This window comes from Crinia signifera, chromosome 19, assembly GCF_055691185.1.
Source record: "Crinia signifera chromosome 19, ASM5569118v1, whole genome shotgun sequence".
Taxonomy (NCBI): Eukaryota; Metazoa; Chordata; class Amphibia; order Anura; family Myobatrachidae; genus Crinia; species Crinia signifera.
Window position 1 is genome coordinate 99625283 of NC_139226.1, and position 13107 is coordinate 99638389.

General features: G+C 43.9%; 1 pseudogene; it reads left to right on the top strand.

Annotated features, from left to right (window-relative positions):
* The first annotated feature begins 1108 nt into the window (after positions 1-1108).
* The window catches only part of LOC146041599 (piRNA biogenesis protein EXD1-like), a 99190-nt pseudogene continuing 87191 nt past the window's right edge, over positions 1109-13107 (top strand).

Below are 13107 nucleotides of genomic sequence, written 5' to 3' on the forward strand. Positions count from 1 at the left end.
ACATTTAAAGATTAATCTATGTTGTCTGAGAAATTCACATAGTCTACTCACCCTACTAAAGGTGCATTTTTTTAACAAGCAACCTTTCTTCACAGAATTCTGGAAGCGTATTATTGGCATAGTACACGAAAAGAAATTTCAAAATCATGCCGCATTTTTGCATGGGCAAAAACTAGCCCATTAAATGTGTCTGACATTTATATGTTCACAGAAAATAAGAGCATAGAAAAACTCCTGTGTAATTAGATCACTAACTTCTTGCCAGCAACTCTAAACCCAGAGAACATTTTTATATGAGGTAAATCGAGGCTGAATCCAATAAAGCTGCTCTTTCACGACCAAGAATTTTTTTTCAAAGTTATTTATCTTTTGATTTAAAAAAATCCCTGCTGTCCACCAAAAGTATATTTAAATATATATACATTTTCCCTATTTGCATGACCGTTCTCGATTGCTGCACAAGTATGTTATCTGTTAATGACAGTTATCCCAAGCGGTGTGTACACCCATTCCTCTGCTTATTGATTGATGTATTACTGATGTCTATTTGAATGCTGCTTTTTCTTTTTCCAGTGTTTATGTATTGTCTCCATGGTGATGGGTGCACGTTGGTCTCTTGCTGTGAGATCATCATTCTGCGCTGTTAGCGGGAGGTCGGTTACCACCCCCAGGCTTGGCGTGCTCACTTGGTGTTTTTTCTATTTAAGGTAAGATTGTTTATCCTATGCTTTTATACCTGATGAAAATGCTGCTATAATAAAGGCATTGAAACGTTGTAAATTACCCACGTTTGTGGTCTGAATTATTCTACTAAAAGAAAGTCGCTAGGAGTGCTATACCATCCTATGCTGCTATCTACAAATATTGTATGGGCACCCGGCGCAGAATAATCTAAACGGAGAGCCGGATCCCCACCGTTTGCTACATGTAAAGTGTCACTGCTGTGTCACTTTTATCAAGGCTCCCGTTACATTGTAAAGGACATCTGTGAGCTTGCCGTTTTCCCTGGACTACTACTCGGATTATTGCATGGCACAGTTGGATACAATTACATAACCACTGGACGAAGACTTCTGCTGGTTTCACCAACAAGTCAGCCGCTTGCAATATGGATACAATTAACCAACAAGACACTGAAGCCAGCGGGTATATACATACAACTAACCCGCTTGGTGAGTTGCATACCTACTCTGAAGCAGAAGTGGAAAACATATTGTATACAGAAAATCTGGTTGACCAGGTGGAGGCTAAATCAAATGAGGATACCTATCATCAATTATTGCGCCTGAAGCGCAAAGAGACTGACTACTATTATCACTGTCTGACCTTAAGCGATTATTATCGCAGCAAAAAGATCCCACGCGGATTGCGGGTGAGGAATTCCCCAACTATTGGCAGGAACGACCCTGCCTTCTGTAAAAAGTGGGTAGGGATACTAAATAAATGTTCCCTAGATCTTATTATATTAATTATAGAACAATCAACTAAAGAGATGAATGCCATCAAAAACAAGATTGTGGAACTGGAATTAACCTGCAAACCGCTGCTTGAAAATGACACCTCTGTGGACTGGTATGGAAAGCTCACAAACCAAATCCAGACATATAAAAGAGAGCTAATTAAATTCAAAGCTGATAAAAAAGCTAAAGTGGACAGTGACTATACCAATTACACGGTATATAGATGGACAGAACCGCAGTATCAAGGAGATCGGAGAAAGCCATTCTTTAAACACCGCAAGTATGTACCACGGAGATTGGACTCTTCCAATGAAAATACACCTAATACAAATGACTCTGAACCGATACCATCTTCCAGCACACAGAGCGGCCCTTTTGGGACCGCGATCAGAGGCAGCTGCCCTGACGAAAATGTGAATAACATTGAAACGTTGGCGTCTTTAAGGCTTTGTGTCGACTGTCATTATTTCCGAGTGCCGCCGCAAATTGTATATATATACCACACACCTTGTGTCGCCTATTCGTTATTGAAAGCAGAGTGCCATCCGCCATTTGGAGTTATATATATATATATATATATATATATATATATATATATATATATAAAAAAAACTAAAATACAACAAAAATTTCATAGAGATGTATTCTTTGCTGCTAAAAGAATACAGAAGAGGGGTTAGGTATGAAACCAAGTCCCCTCCCATTGAAAAGACCCCCCACACCCCTAGATAGGTTAAAAATAAATGGAGGGATATTAAAATTTGTATCATTTTAATTAGAGATTTGCACAGATCCCCTCTGTTTTGGTTCTAAACCAACCTCAAGTCCAGTCATTTACAGGGTGAAATAGCATCTGAAATCTTCAGAGGTGGACATAAGCCCCATATACACTAGGCAATATTGTGAACAGTATTGTTTAGAAAGGAAACGTCCACTTCCCCCTTGTTCCCCTCACAACTCATTCTTACTCTCACATTTCCCCTTCTCGTGCTTCCCCTTTTTTATTCTTCTTCTGCTCTCTTCACACCTTATGACACTATCACTGTGAGTATTATGTATATAAGGTGCATTACTACTGTGGATTTTATATGTAATGGACACTACTGTGGGCATTATGTATAAGGGGCATTACTATTGTGGGCATTGTGTTTTTAAGTAACACTTCCATCGGAGGGTACTCTTTACCTAGAACGGCGCCCGCGATTGGCATCGCGGGCGTCGGGGGTAAAAAATCGTGGGCATCGCTGGCATCGCGGTCATTGTATGCACATAAAAAAACGGGTGCGACGCGATGCCCGCGATGCCCGCGATTTTCCCATAGGGATCAATGTTAAAAGTCAGATTGGACGCGATTTTAGTGTTAAATGCATCAATGGCCACGATTTTTACATAGGAAACAATGTTAAATGGGCCACAGAGCCCTAATAGTCCCCCTGAAGTCTTAAATGGCCCCCACAATTTTTAACGCCACCCCACGATCAACGTGAACCCGAAGCGTGGCGAGCGGCGGCGGTACGCATCCTCCGACCTTTTCATACCCCCACTATCCACGTCGGCGTGGAGTTGAGAATAGAATAGTGTGGCGAGCGCAGCGAGCCACCGAGCCCGAAGCGTGGCGAGCGGACGCGGATACCTGTGAAGCCTGCGAAGGGACGCGTTTACCTGTGAAGGTATCTGCGTCCGCTCGCCACGCTTCGGGCTCGGTGGCTCGCTGCGCTCGCCACACTATTCTATTCTCATCTCCACGCCGACGTGGATAGTGGGGGTATGAAAAGGTCGGAGGACGCGTACCGCCTCCCCTCGCGGGCTCGCTGCGCTCGCCACGCTTCGGGTTCACGTTGATCGTGGGGTGGCGTTAAAAATTGTGGGGGCCATTTAAGACTTCAGGGGGACTATTAGGGCTCTGTGGCCCATTTAACATTGTTTCCTATGGAAAAATCGCGGGCATTGAGGCATTGAACACTAAAATCCGTCCGTCCAATCTGACTTTTAACATTGATCCCTATGGGAAATCGCGGCCATCGCGGGCATCGCATCGCACCCGTTTTTTAGTGCATACGATGGTCGCGATGGTCGCCGTTCTAAGTAAAGAGTACCCATCGGAGTTATGTATATATATATACTACTGTGTTTTTTATTTTTAATTGGCACCACTGTGGGCATTATAAGTTTAAGGGGAATTACTTTTGTGGCCACTGTGTATAATTGGAAATATTGTGGAGTGCATTGAAAACAGGGACAACATGTGAGGTGTAATGTGAATATGATTGTGCTACTGTATGGTGTAATTGTATAGGTGGTACTATTAGGTGACTATGCCCCTTCCTTATGATACCACAACCTTTATTTATTTATACTTTCTTATATAGCACAGCAGATTCTGTTGCGCTTTACAATAGTAGACAGTGATAAAACAAACTGGGTAACAACAGACAGACTTGGAGGTTAGAGGGCCCTGCTGCAAGCTTACAATCTATAGGGATTGGGGGAGAGGGAGAGGGCACAAAGATAGAGGTTGCAGGAGAGTGCTGACACTAGCACCGGCCCTGTCTGGGAGGTATACCTAGATGCAGGTTGATCAGCAGATGTACCCCTGATGAAGTCTCTGTATGAAACGAAACGCACTGGTTTTATCTTATAGTCGGTGTACCCCAGTCTTCATTAACAGAAATTGGGGAATACGAGTTGATTCTCAGAAAGAAAACTGGAAACTTCATATACTGTACAAAAGTTTTTTACATTACAGATTTTAAGACCGTTCTGTTTTAATATATGTGAAATATTGTGAAAATCGTTTCTGTGAATTAAGGTACTGTAAGGATTTAAAATGTGCTAAAAATATTCAGTGGTGTGGTCAGTCCAATATTGACCTTGTAGAAACATTATCGATGAGAGGGAGAAAACTCAGTCATTTCTGTCATTATTCTTTGTAGGTTCTTGATAAGAGGGAACCAATTGAGAGTTGCATCTTAAATTATTCCAATGAGCGCAAGAGGAGGGTATATATATTTACAAGATATTATGCTACTGACTAGTTTCCTGACACTAGAATAAATTATCTTAAATGGTCTTTCATACTGATTGAATATGGTTTGGCGTAAAACCCAATAACTGCTACTTATGTTCAAAACAATGAATAAAAAGCAATTTTGGGAAACCATTGATTTCTTGGACTGGGAAAATGTTAGCATGAAAAATCTTCCAAATTTTAATTGCACTCATATGGCTTCTAAGTAAAATTAACAGCCTTAATAAACCTTAACAGTCCCGCAAATGATCTGTACACAATCATGAACACATTTGCTAATGCTCAATAATATATTTGTAAGCAGTAGAGTTGATTGGCTCAATATAACATTTGAAATGAGTCCCACTACAAGATTGCAATTTCGTAATCATTTTATGAAAATGAACGTGTCAGTTTTGGAAGAAAAAATGCAACATTACTGCATTTAAAAACCTGTTCGACCCATGCAAATTGATCTTCCCCAAATTACCATTCAATACATTTCCAAATGTTGCCAGCAATGTACTATGTAGAATCACAGTATGGAATCTGACAGCAGATAAAGCAGCCTGATCATCTTGTTTGCTCATTTACTGTACCTTCTTAAAAACCTCAGACTATATTTGAACCTAAGTTGTATATTTATAATGAAGCTTGCCATATTTCTGTCTTAAAAAATGTTTGCAATACTCTCTCATAGTAGACAATGGGTGATATGTATCAATACTTGGAGGAGAGTGATAAAGTTCAGAAGTTCTCCTCTGTTCCACACAGCGCCGTCTTTCCCATTGGGCTTAATGGGCAGTTGCCCAGTTGCCCACCCCAATGGGGAAGACAGCACTGCCTCGGGGACCTGCTGAGGCTGTGGTGGCGGGTGGCAGGCAGTGGGCAGCGGTGACTGGAAGCTTGTAGGGCTATTTGCGGGGTGGTGGAGTGGGAAGGAAGCGCTGCTGTATTTGAAAAGACTGGCCGGACGCTGACTGGCTGAGAGAATTCAGCCAATCAGTGTCCGGGCAGTCTTTTCAACATCAGCAGTGCTTCCCGCCTGCTGCCTGGCAAATAGTGCTACAAGCTCCCAGCCGCTGCTGCCTGGATCCCCGCTGCCTGGACGCCACTGCCTGGACCCTGCTGTGGGGTCTAGCCAGTGAAATATTTTGCCCAGGGGCCCAGGTTAATGTTAAGACGGTCCTGGTTCAACACTCACAATCTTCCTTATCTGTGTCACCAAGTCTGTTTGTTCCTCCCCTTTAGAATGTAAGCTCTCATGAGCAGGGCCCCCTTCACCATGTGCATTTCCTTCTATTTTCTGCCACGGTGTTCTCTGTTGATGCAGCTATGTTTATTTTTCCTGCACTTGACTTCAACTGTAATGGTGTATACACACGGGGTGATTTTAGGGCATTTTCAAAGTGATCTCACTAGATGGCCAAAGCCCCTGCGTGTTCATCTCCTTGCCAAACTCTGAGTAAAAGCCTATCTTTAAAACCAATCAAATCTTGAATAAACACTGTAAAATAACAATAAAAAAGAGACACAGACTTTCAACTTGCAAAAAATATAAAATAACATTTACAAAAATCACAAAGGTATAGGGAAAGGAATGGTATGTTATTATTAGTATTCATAATTGAAGTTAGCATATGTATAAAGCTATGTAAATAATACACAGGGATGTAGTGAAAACTTCTTGTGCCCCAATCAACATTTAGAGGATCCCTCCCCAGGGTCGCGACAGGGGGGTGCTGTGGGTACAGCTGTCCCAGGCCCCGGCCTCTGAAAGTGCCTGGGCAGCTCATTTTGCCCATAACAACCCTCTGCTGTATGCTGCCTGTGCTGCGCTCGGTCCTCACTCAGCAGGTCCTGAAGCACAGGCTTCTTCAATGGAGAACGCAGACGGCCAATTAAAGTGCTGCACTGGCTTTTGAGCCAATCAGAGCTTGTGCACCATTAGCCAATCAGAGTGGCAAATGTACGTATCCGGTGCTGCCTTTCCATTGGCCGCCGGCGTCCTGCATTGAAAATGCATGTGCTTCGGGACATGCTGAGTGAAGACAGAGTCTGGCAGTAAGTAAAGAGAGGGGGAGATGGGACTGCACTGACAGCTCCCAAGGGGAGATGGGACTGCACTAACAGCTCAGGGGGAGGGCACTGACAGCTCTGGGCGAAGGGGGGAGCAAACTGACAGCTCCGGGGGAAGCCGGGGGGGTCCGGACTGGAATTCAGTCACTGGCCCCAAAATTCCTAGTGGCAGCCATGTCCCTCCCAAATACTTCTACAGTGACACCTCTCTTCACAGTGGTTGTTTATTTTGTGCCTCATAGCAGTGCTCTAGTGTGCGAGGATGATGTATAAATGAATGAGGGTGAGGATAATGATGATGATGATGACATCTTGGAATCAGTGAAGGGATCCACCAGACTGTGAAGTGGTTGGTGAGCTGACAAATTATTGCAATACTTTGGAAACTTACATTTGGAATATACTTAGGTGAGTGCTATGTATGAAATACAGTATATACCGTATATCGTAGCACTTCTGGTTGCACTAAAATGTATTTTTAAAGCAAAATTTCAGGCGTTACTCCATCCTAAGGAATACCGGGCAATAGTACAAATACTGTACACATTTACAGTATACACAGTATCATTTACACACCTCATAATTATCTGAATTGGTTCAACTAGTGGTGCACGCCATCAGATGCCCTCATCAGATTCTGCCTTTGCTGCAAAGCAGACCTTTATTGATGACATCATTTGGGTGCTCCCACCAACCCAACCAATCAAGGATCTTCTGGGTAAACATAGTAACCCATAACTCAAACTACAGTGCATTGCAGTGGTCTATTTTTGGGCACCACCTATTCATCGGCCTTACACCTATGTTACCTATCATGCTAGCTGAGATTGACTGACAGATTTACCAAATCAGTTTTTAATATATTATTCTGTGAGAGGCAGCACAAGCATATACTATAGTACTACTGCAACACTTACGGAGACTGTGCTTATTTCTGGTTGTTAACATGACAGCTATGTATACTATTACAAATGACCTTGCTCAAGGTTTTGCCAAAATGGACAAGCAGGACCAGTTTAATTACACTGCTTTGTAGGTTATTGTTATATACACAGAAATTGAGTGAGGACAGTCAGGGCCGGTTAAGCCTTCGGGGAGCCTGTGTCCCTTTAGACAGGGGAGCCCCCTCCCACTTTACTGGCTGCAAATTGCACTGTAGAATAATATACTGCCAAAACACAGAGTAAAGGTAGGATAAACTTGGTAAATTAGTAACTCAGGGGGGATTATGGCACTCGCTATAAACACAATCCTGGTCCTGTTTCCCTCCGCAATTAGGAGCACTCGGTCCCCACAAATAGACAATGTCCGGCGGCACTCAGGAACTTGAAAGAAGGACACAGCCTCAGGCGCTCTTAAGCCAACATTTCAATAAGTTTATCTTATTTTTGCCCTGATGAAAATAAGATAAACTTATTGAAACGTTGGCTTAAGAGCGCCTGAGGCTGTGTCCTTCTTTCAAGTTCCTGAGTGCCGCCGGACATTGTATATATATATATATATATATATATATATATATATATATATATATATATATATATACGAGTCTTGTATGCCCGGCACTCAGACCCCCCCACGGGGTAACTTGCTCCGTTGCCTGTCTGTGCTGACTGAGAAGCCAGAAACATGTAGCAGATAGATGAAAACAGCGGCACTCAGAGTCTTGAAATGATGCAAACAGCGTGAAAACTTTACTGATCTACAGTTTCGGGGTAATCACCCCTTCATCAGGACAAATACACAGTGAAAATACAAGCAATAAATACACTTCAAACCACTCACCCACGCCCCCCGGCGTTCCCGCGTCTCCGTGGTCCTACCCCGAACTTCCGGCTGTATCCAGGAGCGTCATGCTGCGGGGCGGACGTGCGTCAGCTGTTGATCGCCGTTGTCCGGGCAACCAGAGGACTCTCACCCCTCTGTCGTCTCCGGCTTCCGCTCTCCATACTCGCCCGCCTCTCTGTGACGCTGGTGGTTGCCCTGGAAACCGGCCATCTCTCACATAGCCGGTCAGCCCGGCCCCCATCCTGCGTCACCGCTCCCTCAGCATTTGATACGCTGGTAGCCCGTACGCTTCAGGGATGGTTGTCACGGTGATTTGGGAACTGCCTGAAATGTAAACACAGACAATAATGTGATCATGTGCAATATTATGCATATAAAAAAATTGTAAAAATACATGTCGGGTGTTGTCATCCTATCAAACCTTAAAACATGCTAGTGTTACATATCAGTGTGTCCAAATATCTGGACAATTTCTCCACACTCCATGGCGCCCTATTAACAAACAAGAGGCACTTCTATTCATACATCCTTGTGTGGCCAGACCCCATGGTCTGGTCGGTATCGTGCTCTCCCCCTAATAAGTGCGACATTATCAAATAAATGTACCATCAAGACATTAGTGAAAATATGAAAAAAGTGCTAAGTGCTGAGAAACAAATCTCTAAAGTGCTTCAATATTAAAAAAGGACCTTGGAATCACTGGATCCCCAGTGTCCATGGCCCTGTGAAAACTTAACTCTAATGTTAAAAAGCTGGGTAATGGTGTTTCTCATCAGCATGCGAAGTGAGCACATGACTCCTACTAAAAACCTTTCACTACTGTCTTAATAAGTACCTGGGTGGGGTGAACCTTCTTATCCATCCCCCCCATCATGTTTCTGTTTGCAGTGGGTACATCAAAACAACTCAATACATTCTGACTAGCCAAATGGCCTGCTGTTGGATACATATAACAGCCAGTGTGGCTAGAATTCACAAAAAGTTAATTAATCCAAGGGACTCGTTGAGTCCCTTTGGTTTTAATGTTTCCAACCTAAAAATCCAACGGGATTCCAATTGTAACAGGGCTTTACCCCTGTTCCCTCCACGGGGGCTGTCCGGCACTTGGTCAATTATTTTATACCTGAGTGTGGCCATGTTGTGTTTCATGGCCGCAAAGTGCCGGGCCACTGGTTGTTCGCTAGACCCTGTGTTCAGGGCCGAGCGAATGGCTTGGCGGTGCTGTGCCATGCGGACCTTAAACTGGCATTCAGTCTTACCAATATAATAAAGTCCGCATGGGGGAGAGCACGATACCGACCAGACCATGGGGTCTGGCCACACAAGGATGTATGAATAGAAGTGCCTCTTGTTTGTTAATAGGGCGCCATGGAGTGTGGAGAAATTGTCCAGATATTTGGACACACTGATATGTAACACTAGCATGTTTTAAGGTTTGATAGGATGACAACACCCGACATGTATTTTTACAATTTTTTTATATGCATAATATTGCACATGATCACATTATTGTCTGTGTTTACATTTCAGGCAGTTCCCAAATCACCGTGACAACCATCCCTGAAGCGTACGGGCTACCAGCGTATCAAATGCTGAGGGAGCGGTGACGCAGGATGGGGGCCGGGCTGACCGGCTATGTGAGAGATGGCCGGTTTCCAGGGCAACCACCAGCGTCACAGAGAGGCGGGCGAGTATGGAGAGCGGAAGCCGGAGACGACAGAGGGGTGAGAGTCCTCTGGTTGCCCGGACAACGGCGATCAACAGCTGACGCACGTCCGCCCCGCAGCATGACGCTCCTGGATACAGCCGGAAGTTCGGGGTAGGACCACGGAGACGCGGGAACGCCGGGGGGCGTGGGTGAGTGGTTTGAAGTGTATTTATTGCTTGTATTTTTACTGTGTATTTGTCCTGATGAAGGGGTGATTACCCCGAAACTGTAGATCAGTAAAGTTTTCACGCTGTTTGCATCATTTCAAGACTCTGAGTGCCGCTGTTTTCATCTATCTGCTATATATATATATATATATATATAAAGCCTGTGTTTGTCCCTCTGTATCTTACTCTGTAGAAGACCTAACAGGCTTAACACTGCCTCTGATTAAAAACCCATCCATGATGAGGCTTCTGCTGCTGATGTCCTCCATGGGCCTGAGAAGCATGTGATGAGCTCCACCAGAGGCAGAACTCTGGGAGGCAATGGAGTCATCTTCCGCCGGGCTCCTGCTCTCAAGGGGGCACCGCTCCACCACTGCCAGTTTAAATCCATTAATTGAAAGCCATTAAAATCGCTTCTGTGGCTTTTCTGAAATATATGTGATCTCTCTCTCTCTCTCTCTCTCTCTCTCTCTCTCTCTCTCTCTCTCTCTCTCTATATATATATATATATATATATATATATGTGTGCAGTATATAATATATATTTCATAACAGACTATATATATTTTGAAAAACATTGTGTGTGTGTGTGGGGGCACCAATATTCATCTTGTCTCCGGGCAAATGGGACAAACTTACGCCACTGAGCTCCACTAATCAGAGCTCAGCAGAAGCCTCTCAGCCTCTGACCTCTTGTGCAGTCTCATGGGATTTAGTCAACTCCCAGTAATGCTCTGTGCACTTGTGCAGTCATTGTACCTTGACACCCGATGCTCAGCACCATTAATCATTGTCACATTGGCAGATAGGTGAAGCTGTAGCACTATCACACTCCCATGCACAAAAATTGAAAATACATGCTGACCATCGGGGCACCCTAGCTCGAGCCCCTGAGGCCCCCTTAACCTGACCCTGACGACAGTGAATTATCATCTATGAGGAGTTATATAAAAATTGGTTAAATTAAAGAAAATAAGACGCAGACTTTTTATATTATGTCTTCAATTTATTGCATTGTTGCAGAGAGAAAGTTATACCTAGAGGGTTCCCGAATAGAAAAACACCTATTATTGTCCATTATAACATGTTATTTTCCCATGATTGGATTTCTATCCTAAACAAGTGCTCCATGGACTTATTAGTACTAGTGATTGAGAAGTCCACTCTTAAAACTCTGCTTTTTCAAGACACTTCAACTATCCGGCTTGATAAGCTGCAGACACAAATCGATCAATATAAGAATGACTTAATTAAGTTTAAAAAGTTCAGTGAAGTATAAGAGTATTATGAACAAAATAAAGTCTACACTTGGTCTATGAACAATGAGGGACAAAGAAAGACCCTTTAATTACAGAGACGACAATATATAAGATCCAGTCCAGCTTTTTCCTTAGATATGATTTGAATAATTGTTTGGCTAATTAACAACACCTGTGGTTTGCTGTTGAATATCTGTTCAGGGCAGAGGGTCAGTGTCCCCAATGCCAGTTAGTGGCTGGGCAATAGGCTTGGGGTGTTGGGGTGTGGGGACTATGCTTGGGACATTATAAAGACTCTGCATTGGCTGCTGTAACCTACTAAGTAGGGTGGCCAATCCCGGGATCGGGATCGGCGGGATTTGGCCCCCAAAACGCCGGGATTTTAATCCCGGGATTGGAGTTTCCAATCCCGAGATTTCGGGATTAGACTGCGCATGCGCGCAGTCTAATGCCGGGCAGCGTCTGAGCATCACTCGACTTCTCCCGGCAGCACTGCGCAGTGTGACGAGATCAGAGGTCACGCTGCGCAGGCAGAGAGGTTGCGTACGGCAGTGTGATGCTGCGCTGCCCGCCCGCCCAGCCAGCAGGGAACCCGCCCGCCAGCCAGCAAGGAACCCGCCCACCCAGCCAGCAAGGAACCCGCCCACCCAGCCAGCAAGGAAATCGCCCGCCCAGCAAGGAACCCGCCCACCCAGCAAGCCCACCCACCCAGCCAGCAAATCCACCCGCTCACCCAGCCAGCATGCCAGCCCGCACCCAACAAGGAGCATGGACGACCCGTCCCCCCACCCAGCAACTGGGCTCCTGGCAACCCTGCTGCACCCTCAAATGAAGGTAAATGTGGGGCAGCCAGGGTGTCTTTTTATTAGGAAAGCCAATCTCGGGATCCCGGGATTGAGCATTTTTCAATCCCGAATCCCGGGATAGAAAAAATGCCCCGGGATTGGCTTCCCTACTGCTAAGCTATTATCTGAAATGCCAAGCTGTAATCACCTGTACGCTGGAAATAAATACAGAAGTTTATTTCTTATCCAGTGTATTTGATCCTTTTCACAATATTTACATATTATAAATCTTATTTAAAAAAAATAAAATAAACCTGAGCAGCCACTGTTTCTACCAGGTAGAGACTTAATGTATTTTGTCAGCATATTATTGAAATGCTGTGTTGAACTTTACTTTATGGAAAGTAAAACATTAAGTTTTGATGAATGTTTTTAAATGTCAATGTGTTCCAAGGCACATATTGAAAAGAACATACCCTGCAATTTGCCATCTAAAATATTGCTAAACAAATTTGTCAGGACAATGGGGACTGAACAGACAATCAGAATAATAATCTCAGTAACATAGACACTGAGCGATGTTTGAAAAAAACCCAACACAGATGTAATAGGCCCGTGAGTCATAACCGTGGACGTTTGGGGACAGCGCGCAAATATTTCAATAAAATATTGATGTCGTAATAACTGTGCACATGAAAACAAAGCGCTCAGTTTCTCCTTCACAATATTTTGGCTGCAGCTGCTTCTGTAATTGATTTGTACTTCAGTTTTAGAATTATTTATAAAATCATGAAAAATACACTACCAAAATATTAAGCAATGGAGTTTATTTCATTTTCGTTAATCTTGTTCTTTGT